Consider the following 27,475-nt stretch of genomic DNA (forward strand, 5'->3'; position numbering starts at 1 on the left):
TGCGTGGCTGGTTAGTGTGGTCGGCTGTCCGTGTGGTCAGTCATCATGCACGTGTACACAGCGCGCGCGAGCACGTACGTCGCCTATGCCAATGACCCCTACTCGGTGCTCACCCGCTACGCAGTGAGGAGAACTGCTGCGACGGTCCCATCCGACGCGCTGCCGCACATGCTCCGTTCGCACTTGCGTACGTGACTCTCCTCCTCCCCCTCACCATCTACCGAATTTTGCTCGCTACGTACCGTTACCACGCATGTAACACAGGATATTATATCGAATATTATGCACTACAACGACAACGCGGGACTTTTTAATATCGAATAACTATTCACTTTGCAATGAAAAATTGATGCTTTACCTTTAGGTTGCTTCTACGATGCCTGATGCTTTTCCTAGGTTTCTTTTTCCTCTCGAAACGTCTGGGATGTCCGAGCCAGATCTTTCTTTTACCCAGAAGATATTCGTGAAAGTCGCGAAAAGCTAAGATCGCGCGTGGGCTAATTAATTCTTATTAAAATCGCATTGTACGGCATTCTTGATCACCAAAATCGCGTAAAAAAAAGGCCATACCCATTAGTTTCAACGACACTCTCGAGGCAAACCCGACGAACCGCCTGTGATTCGTTTTTTTTCACTAATATCGACGATGAGGGTGGGCACGTATGTTGGCTCTTCTCCAGGCTTCCAATCTAAACAGAAAAATAATTCTGGTAATATATAATTTTACGTAATTTTAACGCATCGCGAATCTAAAACTGACGGATACGTTACGCACGATATTTTTTAAGTCAATTATTTTTACTCTTGTAATCAAGTTTTGAAAATGAATATATAATTAACGTCTTAATGTATGTATAAATTATATATAATTGTAAAATGAACGAGAAGCGTTTAAAGTACCTCGTGAAATACGTACGTATTATACATCCGTGATTCGTTGCTGAAAATTATTAAATGGAAAAGTTTTCTCTAACGTGGAAGAAACAAGAGTAAACGAACGCGCGCGAGGCGCGCATTCTATAACGTCTAGTTTAGTAAAAAGCAAGTACGGTTTCAATATGTTTTAAAATGACGAGGTACTTTATATGAGGTAATATGAAATGTTACTCTTTTTCTTTTTATAATTGAATCGTTGATGCCTCACAAAAAGCTCCGATCGGGTTATTTATGGTCCGCGCACCACGTTACTGATCGTTAACCGGCGTTATGAATTTTTCAACGGATGTTACGAGTCAACGTTAAGATGAACCGGGGTCCCCACCGAATCGATCTCGATATCGCCTTTTTGCCACGTAAAATTTTCACCTCAAAAGCAAGCCTCGACAAGATCGGAAGACGAGCATGCACTTTCTTCAAGCAATAAAGCCTCGATGTTGTTTTCAAGTTGCGCATCGATACCCGAGGCAAAAAGCGGAGTAGCGTCTCAAGAGAAATTTAAACTCGGAATTGCGAAAGGAATGGAGCTTTCCTTTGACCAAACTCTTTGCTGAATTGGCGCATGGTCGAGTATACAGAACGTCCTGCTTAGTATCGTCTCATCAATCTCGGCGTAATTTAATTTACGAGTGCGTCCATTCTCGTTAAAGCCCGCGAGGCTAGAGTCTTTGATCGGTCGCAGAAATTAAATAACAAAGTATCGTCGGACCATAGAACTTCTAAACGAATGACTGACGCGTATTCAATTATTAGTACGTCCGCGCCCAGCAATACGGAATATTTAAAATGTTTTTTTTTTTATTCTTTTTATGCCGCGCGAGTATCAAACAGCACGAAAACTCGTTCCCTCCGGTGCGCCAAAAACGTATTGATGATTTTGTTGCACAGCTGCGGCAGATTAACCTTCTAAGCCGCATGGATCATTAATCAAACGCTTTTTGCGAATCCATTGGACTGTTATATACACGGCTGATGCGACGGTAGGCGCGCGGATGGCGTAAAAATTTACAACGCGTAGAGGATGGACGCCTCTCTTCTCACCCGCGCTTCATCGCGTACACGGCGGGTGCGGCTTACGATAGCGTGACGATAACTTTTTTACTCGGGCCTTGTCGCCGGTCGAGAGAAAGAGAGAGAGAGTCTTTGATACGCGTCTTATATAATCTCTGTCATCGTCATTGTCTTTGACATCGTCGATGACACGACCGGCACAACGGTCTAGTGGATAACATTCTTCGTTTCCTTTTGCACGTCCGAGATGAAGGGTGCGATGAGAACACGATAACATCTCTATGAGGGTGCCTATGAATTTTTATCCAACCCGCCCGCAGCTAAGGACCCATGAGAGGACGGAAAATTACGGTGATATTGCAAAAAAAAAAAAAGAAAAAAAAATGAAAAAAAACATAGCCACGATAAAAGTTATCGGAGGCATTGCACCGTAACGAGGACATCTTCGCGATTCCATCCGGTCAATTCCGGAAAAGAGTTCGATCAAAGGAATACGATTACCGAGAGGAAAGGGTCGGTCTATCTATGATCTCGCAAGGGATCTCCTTCGCGGACCCGAGAAACTCTGTCATAAGACTGCCGCATATACATATATCATGTAATATCTATTGTTTCGCGCAAAATATTATTACATCGAATACATATTTTTAAAAAAACGCGATTTTAAAAACATATACGCTGTTGCATCATCATGTACCAATGTTCGTAAATTAAATTTCAATTTAAAAATTCCTACGTCAGCTTTGTTATTTTATTTAATTACTGAAAATGCTTTTTGCGGCAGGAAAATTCACTGGGGAAATCATCAAAGAGCGTCAAAGCGCTGAAACTTAAATCCAAAGCCTGTGTTTGCTCGTGAAATAATCCATTGGTCTATTACCGAGCGTGAATGATATCCTCGTCGACGTGGAACCTCGCTTTTTCCAGGAAATCGAATAACACTTCGAAAACTCTCGTTCTACCCATTCCGGATGTTCGATGGATATATCACGCGCTGTTTGGCGTTTATTTAGGAATTCAAACAATCCGCGCGTATGCACATACATATAAAACGTTATTCCGCTGAATGAGAAAAATTCATGTATCACCAGATACCGTGTATGTGTTTATATAGTAAAAATTTAATAACATGTTACAATGGCAAGATTGATTGTGCGAAGAATATCGCGCGGATGGAGTGCAGCAAGAATATATTGCTTTACGATACAAAAACACATCTATGCGAGGAACCAATCAATCCGACGCAATCTAGAGAAAATATTCAGCAAGATAAAGGAATAATGTTGCTTGTTATACTACTGTGAAGAGAACAATGTTTAAAAAGTTTCTGGACTATATATGAAAGGGTTTGTGAAAGACAATAGAGCAGTATCTATGAATTCCGATATTTCACGAATTCAATTTAACAAAAACGCAGAGATATTGATTGCGACACGTACTGCGACACGATTATTAATTGTTCGATTTGGTGATGATATAATAGTATCCACAGAGAGTTATTTCTATTACCTAATTGTTTTTGCAAGGTAAATGTATATTTCATTAAAAGTCATTTACGAAATTTTTTTTTGCCCCTGGACATAAATATACATTTGATACGGGAAGAGAATCTCCTCGGTATTTTTTCTTTATTAAATCAATCATAAAAAATTTACAGACATAAAAGTCCAGTTTCAACGCCGATGGCCACCGAGCAAATATAAATAAAATTATGTTGTTTCTGCAATATTAAATAGTAGCCTCGCCACAAAATTTTATTTCACTAGCAATATCTGTAATTTTTACGTGAGATACGATCCGCTTTATCGTCAACGATCCGAACAACCGGACACGAGGGTAAGTTTTATCGTCGCCCCGATGTCGGGCATCGCACTTTATGCCAACTTTCAAGCAGACATGGACTCGGAATTTATGGCTATTCTGCAAAGACGGCTCTCACGACGATATCTCGCGTATTTTCCAGAGGGAAAAATGTAGAACGGTGAGATCCAACTTTTCTCTCGAAAATACTCATATTCGATTTTTGTTTCACAACTCTTGCCTTAATAAAATAATCAGTCTAAAACGGATGGGTTCACTTCATGATATAAGGCGCAATCGCGAGTTTTTCTACGTTATTTCTTTAAACTTGGGAAGGATAGCAGAGCGGATTACAACATCAAGACTTTTCCATCATTTTGAGATCTCGAAGTTATAGTACAATAGCATCATATCCGTTCATATTTCATCCTGCCGTTGTCTTAGTATAAGTCTCAGTAAGATGGATTTTATCTCACGAAAAGAATTAATAGCACAGAAATATCCGTTGCTAGATACTATTATTCTTTATTAGGAATTCTTTATTAAAAATTCTTTATTTATACGAATCAAACGATTAATTATCACGTTTTCGTTTGCATATACGGTACTGTCAATTAATATCTTCCATTTTTTTTTTTTTTTTTTGTGGATCGGATACGTGAAACGCCGGAGTTTGGGGAAACGGCGGAAGCAGGTATCATATAGAATGTGACACATCGTCGACATTCTGTAGTGGACCGTGCTGTTTTTACCGGATAAACCCGGATGTTCGTGACCGAGGTTTCATTTAGCTGTTGTACAAACATCGATTCTCTGCCAATAAACATTGTTCTTCCGACGCGTGTGCATGAACACTTAAGTATTCCAAGTTATTTCGAGTTTTTTAATCAATGTCCATTCGCATTACCACGTAACTTTGTCACCTCGTTATAAATAATGGCTTTTAAGATTTTATTAAAATCTAAATTAATATTTCATGTAACGTCGATTTAATACGATTGAATTGCTCGATGAAACAGTAGTCTCGATGTACGTTTTGTATTTTAACTGACAATAATCTAAATAAAATCCTTTTTTCTCATAAAACAAAAGCTATAAAACTATGTATACATTTTAAAGCGACTAAAATACAATTCGCATTCGAGTAATTTATTTAAATAAATATTTCTTTATTAATATAGCATGTATCATGAAATGTATGCAAATGTAAATGTAAATTTAATATTACTTATTAAGCTCTGTAATTAATTCGCGGGATGCTCACGCATTAAAGACATTGTATACGATTCGTAACGAAACGTTTCGAATTATTTGTATCTGTCATAAATACGAGTAGATCAAAAAATTAATATTTTAATTTTTATGTTATGAACTTACGGATGGAAATAATACATAACATTATTTTTCTTTATCGTGCACATTAGCGAAACGTAATAGAATCTAGAATTGTTTTTTTCGCACGGTCTCCCTCATCGAAATATTCCGTAATATGCGTATTCGCTTTTGCAGCCGGTATTTTACATACACGCACCATCTGTTCGGAGCTAGATTTTCCGTTCTATCTACCGTGCGCGGAATTACGTGGGGCCAAACAAACCGCGAAAACGGCCGCATTATTAACCTCCAGTTATCAAGTGGAATACCGACGTATTAAACAGAAGAATTTTTATCGTCAACCCTCCAAGAAAAAAACATGTTCCACGAGATGGAATTTCATAATGCAGTTTCATACGACGGCAAAATAGCCAATGGCAATTTTTCTATTGGATCAGCTTTCGTAACATGACGAGGAAGCATAAGAGATGTCAGTTTCAATTATATCGATTTGAAGGCTGGCGCCTGCAGCGCCGTATTATTTTATATATCGCAAATAACATGGGGATTTAACACTTTAGCTAGAAACAGGTCGTTGATGTTACGCGCCGGAGCGAAATTATGCGCCATTATCTTTCATTGTATCATATTATAACCGTGCGCCGTGCATTGTAACTGCGATTATTACGAGCAGCGTCCAATTATCGGTAAAGAGAGGAGGTCAGAATATTCCGGACAAAAATCTTGCGTCATCAACAGAGTCGCTATTGGCGCGTTATATCAGCATTGCGGGAAGTGCGTCGGTGCGCTGTTCCGCCTACGGGGATTTGTATACATGATCGAACTTAATTACGAGATATGCGTGAATTACTCGCCACTGTGCGCCAGAAAGGCATAAATATTCGCCGCCATCCCGGATTATTAATATTGAAGAAAATTAATCGCCGACTCTCGCATCTGCACGCTAAAAAATTATCTACTAATATATTTAGCGAGGTACCGACGTCAGCGTGGTGTATTCGGTCCTACGCTAATATTTGCGACGCGTTAATAGAACTGCGAATCTGTTGTTTCAGATCCGTCGTTGTTCAACTATCACCGACCGTAAACACGTAGAATTTAACTCATAATATTACCTAAATATCTGTACGCCTTTGACGTCGCCGTACAAAAGTACTGGTGTACTGTTGCGCTATTTACTCTACGCATTTACTTTGTACGTTATTACAAACTGCCGTATATACGTTTTAATGAGATTTCCATGGTGACTTTTTATTTCGACGGGACATTACGTGCGATCATTATGCCGTCGCTTGTACATTTTATATATAGCGCGTATTACATCTTGCGATTATTAGAACGAAGGGACAATGCTTTTATGCGAGATGCATGCCATCAGACACGGCACGCACAGTATTTCGCATTATCGCGACGTGAAAGCATTTAGATTTTAGTAATATTACCAATATCAACGTACCGATATAATCGCATTTTGCATACATTACAACATATGCGAGTAGGCGATAACCGCGGGCTGTTGTTATTTGTAAAATATACACGGCAAGTGTGTACGTGGCGTAAAGCCTGCTATCACTCTACACACGTTCACACTTATCCCAACGTTGCCTGGTATCAATTTTCGACAATATCCGTCGAAAGTGCATCAAATGACGCGCTCATTTCCCCCTATCTTCGCAGATATTGGGAAATTATTTGACAAACTCGCGCGGGCGGTTAAATCAAAACAACACGTGTAATGCGTCGGAACGAAGTATTAATAAATATTAATTAAAATTAATTTTGATACGATCGCCCGCATCGTTTATCGTAATTGCAACATGGCCGTTGTTCAGAGATTCATCCCCCAACTACGTTACCGAGATAGAACAATACGGCCTCAATGCCAATGGAGAAGCTGATGGAGAAGATTAAGCAATCTCAGGCGCACGACATTGATAGAGCTTACGTAGTACTCGTCGCCTTGAGATACCGCGGACCGCGCGCGTGGCGACCTGACGATGTCGACTTGAATAGGAGTCAATAGAAGGGATGATCGCTCCCGACAGGACGCGGAAGGGGTTGGCAAGATGCATCAACGCGCCTTGGCAAGGAATGCTATCAGGAGTGGCAGTATGAATAGCAATGCCGTTACTCTTAATGGAGCATGTCTAATGTTACCTTAAACTTTCTCACCGCAACCGCACACTTACGCGTCGTTGGAAAAATGTCCGACGATGATTATAAATGAAAACATCATATAATCAGACCTGATAATTAAAAACCTGCCTTGTAGAAATTAAATGGTTTAGAATTTTCGCCTTTCTAATTTTCCAACAGATGATTTATAATTTATACTTTGATAATCGAGAAAAATTAATTAAAAAATTAAAATTGAACGATAGTACGAATAACAGTATTATTATTATTTTTTTTTTTAGGAACTATAGGAAATCGATTGGACGTAATTTAGAATTTAAGTACATATTTCGCGAGATTAAAATAAAAATTTTGCAATTTGTTACCTATTTCAGTAACGCTGACATTCCTGGCAACAATGTATTGCAGAAAAACCTGTTGGCTAATATAACAAGGGAGTGGTTTATGCTCGCAATTGTGTATACGGAGCACAGAACTTTAAGGAATTTTTATTCGCGCAATTTACAGTTTCGTACATGTAAAAGGACAACGCTTATATTGTCCTGTCGTTATAAACAACGTGGATACCTTTCCCGCTGCTAGATATTATCCTTCCGTGGTTTACGTATGTCGCATCTGCGAGCGAAGGAGGAAAATGAATCCGCGCGACAGTAACGACGTACTCTCGAGTTCCGAATCGAGCGCGAAAATCTCTTCACACGTAATATCCATAATATCCATATTCGCATCGAAACGTACAATACGGCTGTAGATATGAATCGTATAAAATATCGCTTTTGCTGGCAACTCTCCCGACCGGCTTAATCACCGACGTTCCACTCCGTCGATTCGACGCGATTACGTTTCCATCGAATCTTCAAAATCGGAGCAGCCGCTTTAGTTAAGCCATCGATCTCGGTTCATCGGATTACGCATTCGTCAGGGAATCGTCGGGCCCACCCAACCTTCTATTCGACGGAAAAAGAACAGTTTTCGACAAATCTAATACTCTTTTCGCCGCTGCAAAGAGACAGGAATATTGCAAGATATCGATAACTTGTTAAAACAAAATCTGTGTTAAATCTTAAAGAATTTAATATACTTATAACAGCCATCTGTCAAAATTCTCGTTATCGTCGCTATCCGTCATTTCACGGCGGTAAAAATCTTTTAAACATATTTTATTTGTTATTAATATATTATAAAAAAATTTACTAGTATCATATACTCGATTTGTGAATTATTATGTATTAATGAATTTGTCATATAGTATAAATTTAAAATTATTCATATCTGCAATGATTCCGTGTAACAGCAAATGGTAAAAAATAAATGAAAATATCGAAAATTCACGCTTGTAAAACCAAACCATGACCGACACTGGATTTATGATTTATCTCGGAACATACGGAAATTTATTTAATATTTTTTAAAGCTTAAAAATGAAAAAAATATACATTAACTTATTGTGTACTGTTGAAAGCGGACTTAAACAATATTTGAAGAAATGCGTAGCATTTATTCATAAATATTTATTTTGTGTGTAACTTTAAAAATTAGTATCGCATAATGTTATGCATTATTTATTATTAAATTAAGCTTTGTTTGACGCGATAAGTTTTTGAGGTGAACGAAGAGCCGCGTACATGTCATAAGCACGTCTGTTAACCACGAAGGCTTGTAATGAGTTTGCCATATAGACATCAATGATAATCCGATAATGCATGTCACGCTTCCTGTTTGAGAGACCGATATTCTAGCGTGGGATGAATGTCAAAGGCAATTCTTACGTTGATTAGTGCGAAATTCACATCGTACCAAGGCACATCGTATTACTGACACGTAGTTGGAAAATAATTTTGCAGCATAATACACTAATAATAATAAGGCTTATGAGAAAATTTATAATATGTAAATACAAATACGCTTATGGAATAAATATGACGCTAAATATATATATATATATATATATATATATATATATATATATATATATATATATATAATGCTTTTTAATGAAATTATTAATGCAAAAGTGATAATAAGCTGTGTAATTCCGTAATTCAAAAATGCAATATAGCACTGCTTTAAATCCCTTCTATTGTTCTATCTTTGAAAACGTATGAACAATATCAACTACATTCGCGTATATTAAATCCTTTGCGATTGTGTTCTTTTGAATTTCAACAGAAATCGCGATATATATTTTCTATAGAAACATGAATTTAAATTAAATTTTGATTACATTTCACTAAAAATAAAAGCAATCGATCGTATCCACACTAACCGAGTTATTTTTTTAATGAATTCTGTATGATTTTATCAGAATTGCGCACCCATCAATAAGAACGTGCATTGTATTATATTTCTTTTTCCAACATAAATATATATTTTATATTTACTTAATAATAAAATATAATTAATTATAATGTATTACTTGTTTAACGAATATTTATCTGTCATACATGTACAAAACTGAATTCTGGTATTAATACTAGCGTCAGTGCCAGCTTACGATATCAATTATATTCTGATGTTACACGCAGATACTAAGTGGCTCACGTCGCATTCAGACATGGCTTTATGCCAGCAGCATCTCCCACACGTCCAAAAAAGAGATAAATAATTAGCTTCGTGAGTGCAGTTGGTGTGCACAATCAAGACACTGAACATTTTGAGTCATAGTTTTGCCAGCTAACGAGAACCGACTGTTAACCGAGCAATTCTACTATGCAAAAGCGCGTTTCTTATACTCGATAAATAATAAACTTGCGAAAAAATAAAATATTTATATTTCGTGCAAGGTTTTCCGTTTGTCCATCTCTTTAATTTTTCAATTATCTCATGCCACATCTTATCTCAACTATCTTCTACTCAAAACTAATATTCTGAATCTCCCAGCAATAATTTAAAATAAAAAAAATAAAAAAATAAAAACTTACGTCCAACGTTACCTCGTTTTTATACATTATATATATATATATATATATATATATATATATATATATATATATATATATATATATATATATTTTGTTTTCCGTAAACTCACAGTTCTGCAAATATTCTCGTTCCTCTTTGAGGGCGGGCGGAAAACTTTTCGATAAACATCATTTGCTTACGAGCAAAACACTCGTGCAAAGGAGATGATTGATCGCGACCCGAGAGTTTGCGAGAGCACTCGGACCCGGGACATGCAAAGATGGTAACCTTTGATCTAGTCGTTTGTTTTGAAATCCTCGAATACTTTCATCTACGCTGTGTACATACCCCCCAACAAAGTTCACCAAATCGTACTTTTTTCAGATCATTCTACATACATATGCGCGTTATCGTCCCCGCATGAAACTTTTCAATAGCACATCGTATAACGGAACTTGTTAATTAAAGATATCGCTTTCATCGACCTAAAATAATTTCAAGAGAGCGTCAACGCCGACACGGAGATCAATCTTCCCATCGAGTTATAGTTATATATATGTGAAAACGAATCGGTGATTTAACAAAGAGACGGAATTGAACTACCTATCGTCTTTTTGACCGGCTCGATTCTCATGGCTTTTCCATTAGCGAACACGTGAAATAATACACGGGAAATCCTTTCTCGCTGTCAAATCAATTAACCGCTGATTAACGAGGTCGCGAAAGTTTCGAAAATCAAACTACTTGATAATCGTGCTTGCAAAACGGCGACTAATCCCGTGTTTTTCATTCGTCAGAACGGCAACGGGCTAGATTAGAAGTTGGCATGGCACAAAATCAATTGTCAACCTCGATTCCCGATGGCGAACTTGCCTGGGTGCAACCCTTCGTTACGTATAACGACCGCGCCGTACGATCCCGGGCACATCGGGCTAGATCGAACCCCTTGGACCGCTCGTAGTAAGGGGTGTCTAATTGCTCGGCCATCGTGTACAACGCAAGTGCAATTAAACTCTGGCTACGCAGACATCGCAGTTACGCCGGTCACTTTAAGCACTTTCCCGTGAAAGTGCGCGCTTAAGGTAAAACATAAAACAACGAAATATCCATCTCGTTTGAAGATATCAAGCGCATGCATAAAGAGAGATCGAAATATACCTCCGGCGCGTATCTGACGCGTCAGAATCTTATTACCGGTCAGCTTTGTACACCCCAACGAACCTCATTCATATTTCACGAAAGTACATCCCATCCGAATACTGTATGGGTAGATTTCCGCGGCAGCTACACTGCGCGCTACGGAAATAATGGCAAATTGTAATTTTCAGTGAGCCAACCCATGATACAGCGTCCCGTTACAATTTGAATTCCAATCTCGCAGCGATCGCTTTATCGGGATAACTAGACTTGTTCAATTATCGAACGAATGCATTTGTACGACAACGGCTACATTAACGGTTGCTTCATCATTATACATACGACTGTGGATTATAACGAAAATTACATTATACGGCATGAAGGAAACGTACATCGAATATTGTTCAGAAAAAATAAAATAAAAGTAAATTACTGATTAATAATAATAAGAATAATAATAATAATTAATCAAATTGTCAATACTTTTTCCTTCTAACTACATTCAGAAACCTTGGATATTAATCATTTGAGGCTGGGAATTATCGCGCACAAAAGGCAGATTAACGTTATGACCGGACATAAGTCGTGACATCGAAAATCGTTAAAAATTGAAACCGGGCGCCAGACGACGTGGCAATAAATCGCGGGATTTAACGTCCGAAGATACCGTACTGCAATGGATTCTTCGTTGCATATAAATCTAACATGGTGTCTTTGCGGTAAACCCCCACGGCGCATTTCGCTGCAGCCATCGATTTGATCGTTCATCGTAAGTGTGGTATGTCTCGAGCACAATGCGAAGATTCGCTCGAGACGACTCGCCACACCTTCGACTCATCCCGAAAGTCGATTTGCGCGTTGGCTGCACCATAAATCGTCTCCCGCGATAAGTTCTTCTCGAACGCCTCCGTTCTATGGGAGATCTGGATTCTTTTCGAAAACATTCTACTGACGTTAATGTCTTTCATTCATCACACTGAATTGCACTAAAGATCGCGAAACGTCGAGATCGACCCGGTCGTATTAATTGTAAAATTGAATTATTCAGGCGGACTTATTAAAACCGAATTACATTACACAAATTCTTATTAACTTATCATTGCAAACGAGATGGCGAGAAGTCTCTCATTGAAGGTGTAAATCACTTTCGCGAAATATGGTTAACATTATTTAATATTAATTTTCACGGTTCGGAATTATAAATTTTGCGTGTAATTAATTCGATCGGGTAAGGAGTTCGAAGTAGAGAGGAGGACTTGAATTTCAATCCGAAACTATCGGGTAGTTACGGTTAAACATCCCTCATCATACCCTCGTCACAGAAAGACCGGCTCGTTTTCTACGATAAGCGATCGATTAATTAGGAATCTTGTTCCGCCGGCGGCGCGACGACGGCATTATGGTGTAATGGCGGCTTCACCGCGTAGCAAATAGCAATCTGTCATCGACAGTCCATACGAGACCTAAAATCTTCCGGAAACGACCAAACCGATTTTGTGGAGAGCCGCGCGCCTCAGGATAATCCGTGACTAATGAATTCTCTTGTCGCTTAATCGCCTTTCACCAAATCGCAAGGAACAGACGGCATTCGTTACCAAGGCGAGTAATTGCGGTCAAATTTAGTAGGTGCCTCTTAGACCAAGACCGTGGCCAACTTACGAAAGGAAATAAAAAACAAAGAGTTTATCCCTCTCCTCCCCTCCTTTTTTTTTGCTACGGAAAGAAATTGCGAGAGAGATGGAATTTTCTGGGAAATGAATTTTTAAATTGAAATTTAATACATACTTTGAGTACTTAATCCAGTTATTAGAAGAGGAGTAATTTCCGCATTTTTATGTATATATCTGTTTTGCAAATTTAACTTTAATGAGTTTGCATGAAATGAGCTTTGCCACATTATTTCAAACTTTTCTTTAATGCATTAAAAAAATTTTAGTTTGGTATAAACAACAATGTAAGCTCGTTCGTATATGTTTCTTAGTCCTGCTTGCTATTTCGATTTACCAGATCAGTTTAACTTAAGTGTACAAGAACAAAATTGGACGTTCGCAATTGGCGTTCTACTTTGCATCTCTGTAATTTCTTGCATACCAAAGTCCAATTTGCGCATTCTGTCGTTGTGCTAAATTCGACGTAAAGAATAAAAGAGAGAGAGAGAGAGAAAGAGAGATAAAAAAACCAGGAAAGGCTATTTGGCTTTAATTCGTTACGATGATATAGAGATCCCTAAAGAAACGCGATATTATTTTAGACTACAACTAGCGAGCTTTGTAACAACGACAGTTGGCTTCCATTTTTACGTTTTGTCTGGCATTGCCGTAAAAATCTAAGATGGACCAATTTGCATAGCTTACTTCTTCAGATTATGCGACGGGGGACATTGTTTCACACCATCGTTCAGAGGAATAAAAGTCGGGTTCCACCGTGCCGCATAATTCGCTCGTAAAGATAGGAAGAAAATGGTGTTTTCGAATGCTTCATAACGGTAGTTCTAAAGTGGCACTCGTAGTACCCGTTGTGTATTCATCAAATCGCGACACTTTTACGCGTTCTACATATATTTCTCGTAAAGTATTCGAATAAATAAAAAAAAAATTCTTTTTGGACAAATATAACGTTTGATTTTTTGAGTAAAATCTTACAACGGAAATAGCGAACTTTGCGCGTAACGGAGAACGGTGTAACTGTGATAAAAATTCCACAATGCAATATTCGGTTTTCATTATTTCCGGCCGGCTTATAATCATTTATAATGTCAGAGATGTAATTTGCGGAGAGATACCATTTGTCATTGTGTGAAAACGAATTTTAAATGACTTTCTCGTAAAGTATAAGCAACGTAGTGGTGTTGACGTTTGCTATAAAAAATTTCACAAAATTTTAGTTTCCCGCCAACGCGACACGCACGAACGAATTGCAATCACTCGCGATATCAAACGCTCGCGTTGTTTGCCGTGACAGAAGATGAAAAATTACTTGAATTTTAATAGCGTCATATGTGAAATATTTACATATATGCAGTATCAACGTATGATCCATGCAAATTTTCACCCTTTGTGGAAATTTCTGAGCGATCAATAACAATTTTGCGATATCAAGTATGCGTGATGTGCGTAACTCGCGGGGCGCGTGAAAAGCTGTAACATTCTGTGTATTTTGTACGCAATATGATCTATTTTTATGTTTCAGGTACGTATAATCGAGTCAAAACGGGATATGCTGTTCTTCGGATATGACGTACGTGACATGAAACGTGAGTGTGGTCAATGTGGTCGAACGGCGCCGGAGCATTATAACGAAAGGTCTCAGTTAATACTATGTAAACAAAAGTAGAATGCAAATAAATCGTTTACCACACCACTCTCTTGCTTTCTGTCACTCTTTTTCTCTGTGTCTTTTTTCCGTTTTCTCGTTGTACGCTTTTCCACAAGCCGCCACGTCATTAGACGCACATTGGATTTCCGCGCACGGTAATCGGGATTATTCGGATTACACGCGCATACCGAAGCTTGCGATGTTATTTGCCTAATTAATACCCAAATCGCAATGCTCGCCACGCCGTGATGGCTGCGTTTACATTGATTCTATTGATATCATACCATGAGAAATTCATATAAGTGATCACGTTAATCTTTCACTGATGACTTTTGCATCGTTGGCTCGGTTTAATGCGCCGTAAACCTAATATTCACGTCGCTTATAAGCTATCAACTATGTTCGATAAAAATTTTGCCGCTTCGCTCGAATGTCGCTTTTAAGAAAATTGAATCATTTGCTTATTCAACTGTTAACAAGGAGGACAAAATCTCTCGCAGCTTCTTTATTCAATTTTTCTCAGCAGCTTGTTAACCTCACATTATTTTATTAGACAAAGAATTTACAATAATTTCAGTTTTTCTTTAAAGTAATATATGCTTTTTTTTTTTTTAAAGCTTGGGTAATATTTTTAATCGCGGTGTCTCGTATCTTTCTCAAGGTATCTTATGAAGTATACGTCCGAAGTAATGTTTTAGAAGGTAATTTAAATCGCTAGAGACTACTGTCCCTGAATCGACGCCGAATCGGGACAATCAATCTATCGGACGCTTATCTTCCGTCAGCGTGACAAACGCCCAATTTCCACGTCTTGAGCTCATCCATTCCAATGGCATTTGCATGGACCGTCTTCCGCGCACATACATACATGTACACAAACACGCAGAGAGAGAGAGAGAGAAAGAGAGAGAGACAGAAAGACACACATGCATATACGTTCGCAAATACGTGCCCATGTCAGTGTACTTTATCAACTACATTGTCCCTTAACAAGCGAGGTCGCGAGGGAATTAGGACGCGAGCCGACAACGGTGCGACGAGGGTTTCCCGTATTTTCGCAGGGAAAGGCGATACGGCGCCCCTTAAGTGACTTTATCTGATCCGATGGTCGTTCTCCTCGCCTGAAGTCGTGCGTTCCAGCCAGATCGACTTTCAGACTTCGTGGGCCATGGGGAGCGGCGAAGCACGGCTGAATCTTATAGCGAGTTTCTGCCCTGTGCAGGCTACTTAGATAAATAGAGCGGACGTGCACTCGATGTTAGGAAACGGGGCTGCGAGTGGAAAGTGATGGTTACCGAGTTAAACGGCAATCGAGATCGTGCGGGGAGAGATAAAGATTGAGATAAATACGAAGATAGAGAGAAAGAGAGAGAGAAAAAGAAAGTAAAGCGGTGAGAGTACAAAAGCAGGCGGCGGAAAGTCGCCAGATTTCATGAACCGGAATGGACCATTACTCCGTCTCGATCGCGTAGCAAATATTCTGTTCTGGAAATCCGGTAGCGCGCCTACTATCGATCCCCACGGTCCACGAGAGTTGACACCCCACCCGGAATTGCTCAGCTTCCGCGATTCCCTTGTTCGGCAGATACCGTCGGTTTAGCTTCTCGAGTCCTTTTTTTTTCGTAATAATCGCAACCAGCCGCGAGTCAGCGATTTACGCAAGACGATTACATCCTGTTACATCCGCTTCCGTCTGCGCTTTTCACATCGCTGGCTTTATAAAGACCAGCAGCACTTTGCTGGTTTTCCGGGTCTTTCGCACGCCCGAAAATCAAGGATTCTCACGCGCGCGCTCTGATGGCTTTCAGTGAGACGAGTATAGATGCCAGTACTAAAGCTGAGCTTATGTGGATATTTGCATCGCGCGGCTGGATTGTAATTCGGGTATTATCCATTGTTTTAGATCGGATCAACTGCATTGTCCAGCTATGCGCGGATTAGATGGTACACGCTGCCTGCTATTCGAAAGAGACATGTTGAACGTTTTATCTTCGACAAAAATGTCGCCCATTACATTTTTCCCATAATAGCAGCGAATTTATATTTGTATATATAATTCAACCATGGCAAAATGTTGAATAAAGAATTTATCGCGCGCCAATGAAATTTTAATTCCGTTAAATGAGCGTCTATTGAAGTAAAATCAGTGGCATTCGGAACGCATTATAGAAACATGCACATTAAAAGCTATTGCTCTCGGTCCATTCAGCCAGCACTATTTTCTTTCGCCGAGTATGTATTAATGTATTCCGCGTAGCTCGAGCGTATTGGGAGCTATTGTTAATTCACGGAGAATAAAAACGGTTCGCTTCGCGATACGTCCAGTGGACAGTGCTTACCGTCAACATCACTATCACGACAATGGCGCGCACATTGAATTTTTAACGTGACACGAATGTACAGATATCACGTACGCGATGCCGCTTGCATTTAATATCGCTCCGCCAAGTATTCGATCGCTCGATCTTCTTCCTATTCGCGTGACATGTCAACCGCAGCCGAAAAGAGAAGCACCGTGTAACGCGGAGGGGCGCTCGATAGACTGCAAGCCGCAGACTCCGGACCGCAGTGAATTTTTCATTCACTCTAAAAATATCGGATTATTATATCTGGTGAAATTATATCTGGTGAAACAAAATTCTCATTTATGGACATTCGACCGTGATACATGCACCGCAATGATTTTTTCGCAATAATTTTTCCGCAAAATTTTCGTAGAACTCGCCCCCCCTTCCCATTTTTAACGCCTTCCACAAATAAAAGAGATAATTATTAACGAGATTATTTTCTTCAAATAGAATCATCAGCGACAGAGTATAAAAAGAATTACGCTTAACGTGATATTTATACCTTCAATGTAAAACAGTCTTCTTTTAAATTTTTCAATGCGTTACATTAGAGCTCGTTTATCGCAACGATCATTATGCCGCTTACATGAGATGCAAAGTACACGCGGAGCGTATTGAGGTACTGGCGATTAAAATTTAATGGTTTCACAGTATCAAGCTTTTCCTTTTGTGTCTCATTAACCGCTTGAGTCTCTTTGAAAAATGTTTCGGTGCAGCTAAAAGTTCGCTTGTTTTCTTTCTACTGGAATTATTTTATAATATTTAAATCGCAAATTAATCGAAAAATTATACGACCCGTTTATTCACAAAATTTGTATTGTTAATGGTATATATTCTATGAGGAATTTTAGTTTTCTTTTTTACTTGTTAAATTAAGCAACGTTCGTTATTCACGTGGAAAAACGCGAAAATACCCCCCTTTTTTTTCATGGCTAGAAATTGATGTAAATATATTGAAAATTACACCGCGGCATCGGACAATAGGTTTTAACGCGCTATTCGAAATTCTGTCGACAATGCTGTATAATGCGAGGAGAGACGACGCTACGTGTCGCGTCCGCGCAAATTGAAATGGGTATTTCACTTTGCGGAAAACCTGCGAGATAAATCACGTAGCCGAATTTCCCCGCAAAGTGGATATTTCTGATCGGAATTTATATCGGACTCCAAGAACGCTCGTATTCCTTCGCGCGCATCTATCTGCGTAACCGTACGCGTTCCGGTGAGCATTTCCAGTATAAATGGATCGCGCCACACGACAAGCATTGCGATACACTTGCAGTCGTAAATTGAACGGTAAGAGGATTCGCGCGTAGCCTTCAGGTATAGAAGATCGAGACTATTTATACTGCTATTTCCGATATACTTTCAGTAGATCACATTAACCTTTCGTGTGAATGGGTTTCTTGGATATTGCATGGGATATTCTCTAATGCGTAGTATACACGGTTTATTATATATATTATATATATATATATATATATATATATATATATAATTAATTCGTAAAATTATAGGAATGTCGCGGTAGCGTCCCGACAAAAGTAATCGAATAAAAAAAAAGAAAAGCAAAGAAAAAAAAACGTAAAGACAATGAGATGAGTTTACATGAATTATTTGTGTTTGATTAACTCGGAACTCTCGGTATTATAATTAATTAATGCTAAAGAAATTCGTCATTGAAAGTCCAACGCCACTGATGGCACACGAGATAATAAAATTTTTATTCGTGCATTTTTTAATTCAATAATTGTAGCAATTATTGAACAAGAATTTTATTATCTCATGCGCCATCAATCGCGTTTAACACTCAAAGTTCAATTTCTTTACTTTATTAATTAATTATTCTAATAACACGGTTTTATAAGAGGATTTAATAACGAAACGTTACATTCATTAAAGTTTTCACAGCGGTTTACGATTGTGTGGGGCGCGTTCAATATTACAGAAATTGTAGAACGGCACAGGATATGTCGACGGATATGACAGTTACAGACGTAAAAGGAGATATAATCCGCCTATACATACGTATCGAAAGGAAATAAAAAAAAATAAAAAATGTATGTATGTAGACGCGATATATTCTTCGGTAAAATAAATGAAGGAAAGTTACATGTCCCGCAGTTATATCTCGGAAAAAGTTACGTGTCTTCTGCTATCGAAGTCGGCTATGTCGGTGAAGGAACAGCCGTCTAGTGTCGTATTATAAATCTCCTGCCGACGTGAGCGTCATTTAAATTGTCGGTCGTATGGCGCAATGACCGTGCCTCGAGATGCTGGCGCTGCATAGCGCATTGCACATCATGCCGTAGCAGTTGCAGTTTCGCACGATGCGAAGGAAAGAGAAAAAAAGGGCACGATTCGCTAGCCCGTTCATCGGCACGACCCTTTTTTATCCCTTCTCAGTCGTGGGAACGTGCGCGGAATGATGCAGGCGCCCACGTTTATCTCATTTGTGTGCCCGCGAGACGATAAGCGCTACACTACACGGCGCGCTAAGCAACACGGTGTTTTATAAACGAGCGCTCTCACATTCGTAATACAGCTTTTCATTTCCGTTTCCGCGGCCTGCCATGTATTTCGCGGCACGTTTCTCTTTCTGCCGAATATATGTACATAAAAAAAAAGTCAATTTTTACGCGATTTTTCGACTGTTACTGAAATGTCCAATAAAAAAATAGAAAAAAAAAACAATCGTTATTTTTAATATTGCAGATTTTTAATTAAACGGTACGATGTATTTTTTCATATTAAAAAAAAAAATTGATTTATAAGATAATTTATCCCAGCGAACAGAGTAAGAATGTAACACTCCTACTGAACAGTTACCTTAGTCTGACTTAACGGCGACATCGACTACTACACGAACAGCTGATCGCATTTAGTTCCTACTGACTGTGTTACATCTGCGATGTCTGATTTAACGTTGGCCTCGAGTTCTCGCGTCGGCTTTATTAATGTATGATTTAATTTCTATATTTTTATATTTTATTTAATTAAATTTCTTTCCAAATAATTAATAATATATATATGTTTAATTTTACATCGAAATATGTGACATGTTTTCCATGATATATAAATATAATGGGCTTTTATAAAGTTTTTAATTTGAACATTGTTATTACTACACTTCCAATTTACTTGTTTTCTATATAATTCCGCAAAAGTAGGATTATAAGCAGGAGCAGTTCAATTTGATTTACGTTAAATCCTGTTTCATGGAAGTTTAATATCAAAAAAGAACTTCGAAAGGCGAACGAAATACAAGCGCGGGGCTTACCTTAGAGTACACTTATTAAGTCCCTAACTATATTACAATCTAAAAGACTTAAAAGTTACTTCGATATTAATGCCGGTCCAATAAGATATCAGAAATCGAACTTAGCGTTTTTTTTTTTTTTTTTCTTTCTCCCTCTCATCTCATTATCCCACCTTTATATATTATTCCTCAGTCGAAATGTCGAAGCGAGAAAGATCGCGAGACCGACATTTAAGTGTTCTTATTAATCTACCCGTGACCGTGTTTCTAGCAGATGTACTTGTGAAACTTGAAACGAATTCATTTAAGATCTTTACGATTACTGCGGCTTCAATTTCCGGTCGACGCTATCTTTACGACTTTTACAGTCGTCATTTCAGTCATGCCCGCCAATCTCTCAGAGTATTCTATGCAAGCCATTAAAAGAATTTAACTGTTTCTGGTAAATACGTTTAAGGAATGGCAATGAGAAGCCAACATACTGCCGTTATCCGATCTCGCTGTCTGGTCGTTAAGTTGCACCTTGAGTTCATCTATTATTTATGGCCAACGTTAAACGTCACGTTGAATACTATGAAAACACTACTTAAGATCTTCATTTTCTAGCAAAGAAATATAACCGTGCAAGATGCAAAAATAAAGTTCGATAAAAATCATATCGACCGACGCCGTTCGTTTTCATCTCTCTTTGAGTTGCAAAGTGGAAGGTGCAAAACAATGCGCGTGTATTCTACTTAAAAGAGCTCAGTCCGTTTCCATTGACGAGTATCAATGGTGAATATCTCGCGTATCGAATATATTGATTGCGCTCGACGGCGATATCGAAAACTTCCGGGGGATTTCACAATTTCGCGACGGCAACAGCAAAAGTCACGTGAAATAACTCGGCGCGCAACTTTATTTATTGCAACGGGCCACCTTTGAAATTCAATAGTACGTATATGCAACGACGACGGAACTCCTGGACGAATTCCTCACGCTGTAACTTCGGTGACGCCGCGTATCTGTTCAGACAGCAAGCTTAAACACAAGGTGCGACGTGTATTCAGGAGATTGCGCGGTTTCTATCAAATATGCAATTTCCATTAAATTGTTGTACGTGAACTTGAGGCTTTTCAGCATACACGCTTTATAAATACAAATTGTACTCGGTTGATGTAATCGCTCTCGATATACGATAGCGGATCGTACCTCGAAATTTGTGGTTCATTAATTGTATCGGCTACAATAAATATTATATTTATATACACACACACACACACATATATATATATATATATATATATATATATATATATATATATTTTATATATATTTTTTAGTACGGTCTATTTTATATGGACATTTTATATTTTTAAAATAATCTCTCGTCTGTGTATAATTCTAGTTGAAAATAAATCGCGCTTTACCATTCAGCACATAAATATGCGCTTTTATCTATTTTTCACTCTCGTCGCGGGGCTGAAAGCAAATCGTCGCATAAGCGCAAAGAAAAAAAAAAAATTATTAGCCGCTATGTGTGCCGACGACGTACATATCCCTACGACCGTATATTGGCAACAGCTTGCAGCCATCGAAAGTTCCGGAGAAGAGAAGTCCCCGAGTAAAAAGCCGTTCGTGTATCGCTATGTACATATATTTCCTCGGGGCGTTTTGTACGGGGGAAGCGCAGCTGGTGGCGTTTGCCGAATGTCAAGCTAAGACGAATTGCTCAGACACACCAGTCTTTCTATTGGCAGCCCGGATGGTTAACTTATTTTCTCGCGTTGCGTAATGGAGTTCGTCTCCGCTATATCACGTCTTTTCGACTCTGTTTCCCCTGTCTCGCGTACCGGAACAGTAGACCTCTTCTCTCGTACGTCCATTTCGTGACTCGAAATTACGAGCTGCCGTTGCAGCTGCGTCCTGTTCGCGCGGTGGCTTTCCTTCTTCGCGCCCGGCGTGTCGCGTGTTTACGAGAAATCGAGACTACTCTGGGAAAGTCGCGAAGTCACGACTTCGCTTGAGTAGAATATTACGCCCCGAGCTCGGGGCAAATTCGTCGCGGAAAGAGGAATAAGATATAGAGAATGTATCGCATCCCGGCTGCGGTAATCTGCTTTGCAACTACTCGCTGGGTTGATATATAAAATGGCTGAGAAAAGTAATGAACGTAAGGCGGTAAGTTCCGACGAATCTCGCGGGAGCAGTTTGCCGCGGGCTGTGATTTATCGCCGTTGAATTGCACACGAAGAAGGTGCACTCGTGCGAACGGTGGCGGCTATTTATACGGATCTTGCCGCTGACCCCTGCGAAAGAACTCGATCGTGATAGATTCAACCTTATCGCCGCATCATTCGACCGTAAAGACACCAGAAATACGTTATTACGTTCAATAATTCAACGTGCAAGCGAACTGCAGCGAGGAAAAATTAAAGCGAAGCGGACTGGACAAGCGGGTCGCCGTTAGACGAATATCACTGTCTATTGGAACGTTGTAAACACATTGACAGATTGATTAATTTCCTGAACGAACAAAGCATGCGCAACAAAACCGCATGGACTTTGTAAGCAAACTGCTATTTTAGTAATTAACTGAACGCGCTTACGAGTCTTTAAGATTGACAACTTATTGAGATAAAATTAATATTTAATATTAATAATTTATAGTAACGAGGCAACTTTGATTAATAATTGCCAATTAAGACTGAGCCGATTGCAGCATAAATAAATTGGCGATAAGGTCGCCAAAAATAAAAATCTAATTTGTGATTTGCACGTATATAACTTGAAGTATTTAACACGGGACTACTCGCGCGTTAAGTTTAAAACATTAATTACGAGATATTGTGCCAGTGATAGATTCCCCTTCGCTACCGAAATCTCGCTACAATGTTCAAGGAAGTTGTATCTGGTTATGCATCCCCGTTTCCATTAAAACGGACGGATTTAACCAGCGCGGCAAGCGCATTAAGCCGCGCTATGTGAGGAAATAGATATGCTTAATGAAACGCGCTTTCGGTGCACACGGTACCTAACTCGATTTCTCCACCACCGCGGTAATCGGGACCCGCGCGCGTATGTTTCTGCACACGATGAATATTATCATATTTCCCACCTGACAAACCACGAAAATTTGACACTTTGTCGCCGCGAACGTACAACGGACTCGAAGGTCATCTCTGACAATGCGCTCGCTGATTATTAAAAGCATAACAGTCGCGGCAAACGAACGTTGAGAAAGAAAAAGGAAGGAAGACAAATGCGAGAGAATGCATGCATATGTATTTTTCGCTGTAGAGAATAATATTTGTTCGCGGTCTTTCTTTTTAGATATCACATTTGCGTCGAATATTGAATCGCGTAAAATTTTCGTGAAATATTGGAAACCGCGCGAAATACTACTTCACGATATGATTTTCATGTATAAGAAAGGTGTCGGAGAGGTAACAATTATCGCGTGATTTACAGCTTTCCCCGGGTATCGTGTTTTACCGGCGAATAGCGCAATTTCCAAATGTATCGCATTCTAAAGTAATTGTTGTTGAATTTGGAAAATAATTGCCCACAAGTGACGTGAAATTTCACTGAAAACGATTGCATTGTGTCACAAACAAATAGGACAGGGATTAATTTCGCGGCCGTGTCCCGAATAATATTTGGAAAATGCTGCGAATCAACTGCGCCGGCTGGTTAATTAATTTTTTGTACTGTTTAATAAAATAGGTGAAACTTTAGTTTCCCAGTTACACAGTTAGACAGAAAGTTTGATCGTCTTAAGCGAAAATCAGCTTAAGGAAAACTGACTCCGTAGCTGACAGTTTATCTTTTCCACTTTAGAATTCTCGGCGGCTGGGAATATAGTCAGCTGACGATGTCTTAACTACATTTAATTACGGAACTTATTGATATATTCTTTAGGTCGTTGCAAGATTACATTTATTAACTCGCATCGCGAGCAGATATATATATGTATATATACATAAATATATATATACAACGAGAACATTTTATGGAACGAAACCACTTTTCTAAGTTGAAAGCCGATCGTTACGGCGATGCAAATTGCGAAAGAGAGTAAAGACGTATTCTTCGAATCGTTGTTAAGTCCGCGAAACAATTTCACAAATTGCAAGCGAGCCAAAGTGGAAATCGGTCGTACAGAGGAAATTGCCGAGTGCAAACTGATATTCCCCTTCTGCCTTCGGCGGATAATTAATCCCTTACATTATTCTAATGAAATACGTGAGCAGAGGAGACAGAGAGCCGGAAGGGACTGGAAACTTAGTTAGGAGAAGTGAAAATAAGCGGATAATGATAATAGTTCTTGGACCATAGATTTTCCTCGGGCAAGATTAGGGGGCGTAACTTCCGGCAACTTTAGGGGAGTGCAATGACAGCGACGACAACGACGACGACGACAAGGGGGGACGCTGGTGGAAACCGACGATGTTCGATAGAATTTTACGTAGTAGTTATTGGCAAATCTGATTTCAATGCTCACCCGATTCTCCGCTATAGCAACACGCAGCATAAACGTCTCGCTATAATAATCTCCCCTTTTTTACGATATGCAATAACAATAACTGTGAGCACGAAAATAGATCATGTTAGCTAGTAAACGGTATTCATTTCTCGCAATCGTCGTGCCAATCAGAAAAACGAGTCGAGGTATCTCGCACCTAAAAAAGTATCGCAACGCGGTATTTATAGCTCTGTTTTTTTATCGTCTTTCGATTACAAAACTTTATTCAACACTGATGTTAGTTCTAAATAAAAATTACGCTTTATTATTTTTTTTTTAATATTTATACGTGAACAGCTATTTTGAATTGATTTCGTCACATTGAATTAAAAAATAGTATTGATATAATTAACAGTAATTTCACAATTTAACAATTTATTGAAGTGATATAAAAGACGAGAGAACCGAAAAAAGAGAGCGCAAAAAGAAGAAAAAAAAAAAATAAATAAATAGAGGAGAGAATTACTGGTAAACCATCCCAAAAGGAACGAACGAGAAACAGGAGGTGTAGTGGAGAACGGTGGATGGACGAGAGAACAAGACGAAGGGTGGGTACGCCAACCCTTGATTTACTCGGGGTTCTTATTGAGTGGGGGAGGGGAAAAGGCGGGCAAACAGGTTATCCGAAGCACAGGATTGTCCATAGAAGTAGGAGTAGGTGGCACGTGATGTGAATGCACAACGCCATACCAATACCCTTCGTTCTCATCCTCTCGACCGCCTTTATCCTGACTTTACCCTCGTGTGTGTTCTCCAGAAGAATGCGACTGCTACCGGGCGCTACTGCCGCTACTACTACTATCAATGCTATTACTATCGCTGTTGCTACTACTGCTGCTGCTTCTACCACCAACGCGATAGCAATTCGTGGCTAGCAAGCTCAGCCATCGACCGATATTTCCAGCTTCTTCCATGTCCTTTCAGTCGACCCTAGCTGCGCACTTGTTCTCGTGTCCACGGGACCATTTGTACGGTATTTAACGTGATTTTTCAATCTCGTCCTTTATTGTTATCTCGTTTTCCTTTCCGTCTGTTCGTTCCTCCCCATGGGGCTTCTCTCACGCGAGAGGAAAAACGAAATATTCGAAGCGCAAGCGAATCGAACTCTTATATGATTGGACCGTTTCCCTTTCTCTCACTCTTTTGTACGCGAGATTCGAAATACGCGTAAAGAGAGCGAAATACGCCATCCGTATGTTTATTCGCATCCTTCGTGCCATTATAATTGCTCAATGTAGGTAAAATCAATACACTAAAATAGCGAGTGCACCGTCAAGATTGAATATACACAGAAGTTTGGGTAAGAGCCAGTTTTATTTGCAAGGATAACTCGAAGTGCTCGATTTGCTTATTCATGCTAGATGCAAACACGTAATATATCTGCCCTTTGAATTGAATTATTTTTCTTTTTAGAATTTATTTTATGGAATATGGAGAAGGCGACATTTATATTGATTTCGTAGTTATGCAAAACAATATTCAATTTGAGAATATGTAATTCGTATCAGAAACTATTCCGTATCAGAAATATATTTTTAAAATGCTTTGATATAAAAAAAACGCGTTTTATATGCATATGTACTGACGGATTTTGTTTTAAAAAGGAGATATAAAAATTTAATTATTATCATAAAGCATTTTGCACTAATGTTATTTTATACGTTTTTATATTTTATTATCTCTCTATATTCTTTTGTTAACACAAAAGAGGCAAAAATAAATGGCACGTGAGGATCGTACGATTTGTAATGTCTAGTGTATTTTAAGAAAAAGAAGTGTATTAAAAAATAATAATAAAAAATATTTATTTAACTTTACGAGAAACTGGCGCATAGCTTCTGTTTTGCTGCATATATCCTTATAAATCTGGTAACGTTTAAATATACTGCGATTTCGCATTTATTGATCTATGTCGACGGTAAAATATTGCACGCGAGTTCGAGCCAAATGAAGAAATGTGGCAAATCTAACTAAGATATGGTCCTTTTTAGGGTAAAATTGGGCGAGCATTTTACATTCTTTTCGATTTTGGAAATCCCCGCAGAGGTATTAAGCTCAACCCTGCGAAGTTTTTATTAGTCCCAGAAAGTTCCGTAACCTCAAAGGAACGAAGATCTGTCGGCCGCAGACCGCAGTAATTTATAATTCCACCGGTAAAGTTTAACATAAGCCGTGGAATGGAACGAATCGAAATTACCTAGTCTCTTGTGAATACTTTACGATAGGTTATTATTGAAAATTGCTTCTTAAAATAAATACAGTTGTGAAAGAAATAGCATTGACCACCCTATCAAGAAATGAGCAATATTTTATTTTCGCGAAATGAATTCGTTCGCGAAATGACAGGATTACGAGCGATTAAAAAACAATTTGATTGGCAATTCACGATCCTATCAACGAGGAAAAATCTCTGCGCCAAGATACCGAACTCAGAATACAAATGATATTTTCCGTTCAGCGACGTATAAAATTCTTTCAATCACAAAATTTTTACACCCATGTGGTCTCTGATCTCGGAATTTCGACTCGATCGATTCGTAAATGTAATGCCTGTCAGGGGGATACGTGAGACATGGGAGGGCGAGGTTTCCGAGAGGAAAATTTAATAAAAGGTATCTCGTTACGGTATCTGGCGTGTGTGACAGGAACGGTTCGATGGTATCAAGATACTTGGCACCTACTCGACAAGAATATAAGCTATCGTCATCTAAGGCCGAAGAGACTCACACGTTCCCGCTCATTCTCCCGTTCTCTCTTCTGCTACGACACGCGAGACCAATACATGCAAGCAGG

At 39.0% G+C, this 27,475-nt stretch overlaps 1 protein-coding gene and 1 long non-coding RNA gene across 14 annotated transcripts in view; one reads left to right on the forward strand and one right to left on the reverse strand.

The window, feature by feature from the left end:
* Positions 1-27,475, forward strand: part of Rg (A kinase anchor protein rugose) — a 266,288-nt gene that overhangs the window by 106,498 nt on the left and 132,315 nt on the right. The gene's annotated exons all lie outside the window — the stretch shown is intronic.
* LOC139102323 (uncharacterized) overlaps positions 579-27,475 on the reverse strand; it is a 33,915-nt gene continuing 7,018 nt past the window's right edge. Inside the window, exon 3 of the long non-coding RNA XR_011545682.1 lies at positions 579-689. This is a non-coding gene — a long non-coding RNA (uncharacterized lncRNA). The remainder of the gene's footprint in view (positions 690-27,475) is intronic.

The sequence above is a fragment of the Cardiocondyla obscurior genome, linkage group LG04, assembly GCF_019399895.1.
Source record: "Cardiocondyla obscurior isolate alpha-2009 linkage group LG04, Cobs3.1, whole genome shotgun sequence".
NCBI classification, from domain to species: domain Eukaryota; kingdom Metazoa; phylum Arthropoda; class Insecta; order Hymenoptera; family Formicidae; genus Cardiocondyla; species Cardiocondyla obscurior.